Genomic DNA, 2,682 nt, shown 5'->3' with positions numbered 1-2,682 from the left:
TTCCAACTTCCAATGCCATGTCTTATTTTAGAGATGAATCAATAACAAGAATGTCATGCAAAATCTTTGTTAGTTCTGCAACACACAACATAATTTCAAAATAAACAACCAAAGTCTTAAATAACTAACAAGCATGAAATGTAAAACAATCTCTGTTCCCAAACAGAGTATTCAAAACATTCATCCAGGTTCACAATTCTATGTTTCCAAGAAGATAAAATCTTTATAGTACCTTAAAGCAAAGGCAAAACATAGCCTTGCTACTCCATCAACCAAACGTCTCGTTTCTGTTTGTACTTCCAAAATATTTTAGCAAAAGATTAAGAAGGATTGTGATAACGATACTAATCAACAAGATACACGACTTCTGCTTTAGATGATGCCCATTGAAACTTTATTATCTCTGCGAGTACGTTGAGAGATTTGTTAGTTTCCATTTGACGAGGCTTGATTACCATTTTCACCAGTGCTGGAGACTTTGCCAATAAAATCTTGATAAGCTGCATTTCAACCTCTTCTAATAGTACATCATAAAACTTAACTGTCCTCAGATGATTAAATGTGATATCTGAAAAGCTTCCAGGAATCTCATCAACAACCTCCCGGGGTACACATTCGAAATAATCTCCATCACTAAGGATACATTCCTAAGAAAAATCAAGAAAAAAACCATCAAGTCATTACATACGAATATAAAAACATGGAAAAGATAGAGAGAAAAATAAATATTACTGACAACCTTAATTTCAATTTCTTCCAAATTTGGAGAGCTCCGTATTATGAAAAGAGCAAACGAAAACTCAAAAAACTCTCCAAGAGTAATCAAAGACATGAATAGGCGTTTCACACAGTTAACAACTGATGGAATCCTTGTTGGTATAACTTTAGTTGATCCATTATCGACCTACGAATAAAATACAAAAAATCAGGATGACTGAAATTCCAAAAAAAAAAGCACACATGAAAATTCATTACCATTAAGTAAAATTAAGGAAAATTACCTCAAAAAGATCCCAGCTGAAACACTCGAGAAAAGGAATAGACGAAAAAATATTGACAAAATCATCTTTGTCCTCTAGAACTAATTCTCTAGGCGCATACAGAACATTGGAAAGAACAGGGACATTTTCAAGATGTATCAATTGTATATCGCCACAAAAGACAAATGACCTTAGCTTCGGCATTAATACTCATGAAGTATGGATTTTCTATGTCTTTTAGCACCAAATCCTCAACTAACGGGCAATTAGAGATCAAACTTTAAAACGTATCAGAAGATAACGTGACATATTTCAATATTAGCCTAATCAACTTATTAAATCCCTTAAAGAAACATGGAAGCTGTATTTCACATTCCTTGAGATACAAATGCCTCAATGCTGAACAATTAAAAAAGAAGTTAGGCAACCTGTATGGAGGATAAGTAAATGGAAGTTTAAGGACAAAATGTTGAAGATGATCAGTGTCGAGGAAAAAAAATCAAACGATCAACATCAGGACACACTATTAGACTAATAATATTGAGGGTGACCTTCAATATTATTCCTCTATGAAACCTGAGGAAACTATCAATAATTGGAATAAATCCAATGGTAGGGGACGTCAAGTCCTCGGGTGTTTTCCACACTGTTTGATCAAACTTCACATGTGGAATTCTCCAACAAATATATTGCAAGTCCTTCGAAAGTGTACTAACTCTAACAACATCTCGAAAAGACAACCTACTTAGAATGTCATCGATTAAATGAATGTTAAGGTTGCTAAGTGGATCAGGAGAAGGTAAACTAAGTCTTTGTTCATCGGGAGGCATGAAAATCTGTAGAAAGTAAACAAAAATACGATAGGTAAGGTCAAAGTACACTCTACATGAACAACAAAAAAACATGTCACAACTCTATGATTAAAAGAAAAGGCGCATAATAGGAGGCAAATGTAACCTTTTTCCATGGTTAAAAAATGCTAAATAAATGATTTGTAGCTGACATTTGCATTGATTTCTTTAGTCTGCAACTCTTGATGTAAATTTGCTTGTCTTAGGTTAAATCAAACACATATAAAGTATTTTTGTATAGAATTTGAAAAAAACTTAGACGTTTAAATTAGTGATGTTATACTTGTTGTACTAGAAATTTATAGTATTGAGTGCTTAGATCAAAATACTATAGGAATGACATGTGTTTATTGTAACATTATAAATGAATAGATAATACTTAACACTTCCTTTAGCACTAAAGGTGTCATTTGGTAGTATATATAAAAATAGTTCGTATAAAATTTTAGTACAATGTTTGACCGTAAATTTAACTCTGGTACAACTAATACTAGTATTACAATTAACCTCTTTTGGCATATATGACCCAAAACATTTGTTCTACAAGAAGCATAAAATATTAATTTAGTGAACTACACACTTAATTTTAATATTTTGGTGAAACATAATAAAAAAATACATCCTGAAATTTTAATTTATGTATAAGCTATTAATAAGAACACCAAAATCATGAGAAATGGTATTATTTTGTTAATTCAAATATTCATATCCAACCCCATAATCACACCTAAAACCATCAAGACTTGAATGAGAAATCAGATTCCTATAAATTAAAAAAAAAATATTGATAGTTGAACAAGGTGATATTCATTATTCAAGACTAAGCCATAAGTCCATATGCCTTTAATCTA

The 2,682-nt window shown here is 31.6% G+C and overlaps 1 pseudogene; it reads right to left on the bottom strand.

Moving 5' to 3' along the window:
• Positions 1 to 344: 344 nt before the first annotated feature.
• On the bottom strand, positions 345 to 1,947 carry LOC107016747 (annotated as a pseudogene).
• Between the last annotated feature and the right edge of the window lie 735 nt (positions 1,948 to 2,682).

This window comes from Solanum pennellii, chromosome 4, assembly GCF_001406875.1.
Source record: "Solanum pennellii chromosome 4, SPENNV200".
Lineage (NCBI taxonomy): Eukaryota > Viridiplantae > Streptophyta > Magnoliopsida > Solanales > Solanaceae > Solanum > Solanum pennellii.
The sequence above is the reverse complement of the archived record's forward strand: the minus strand, read 5'-3'. Positions and strand labels throughout refer to the sequence as shown.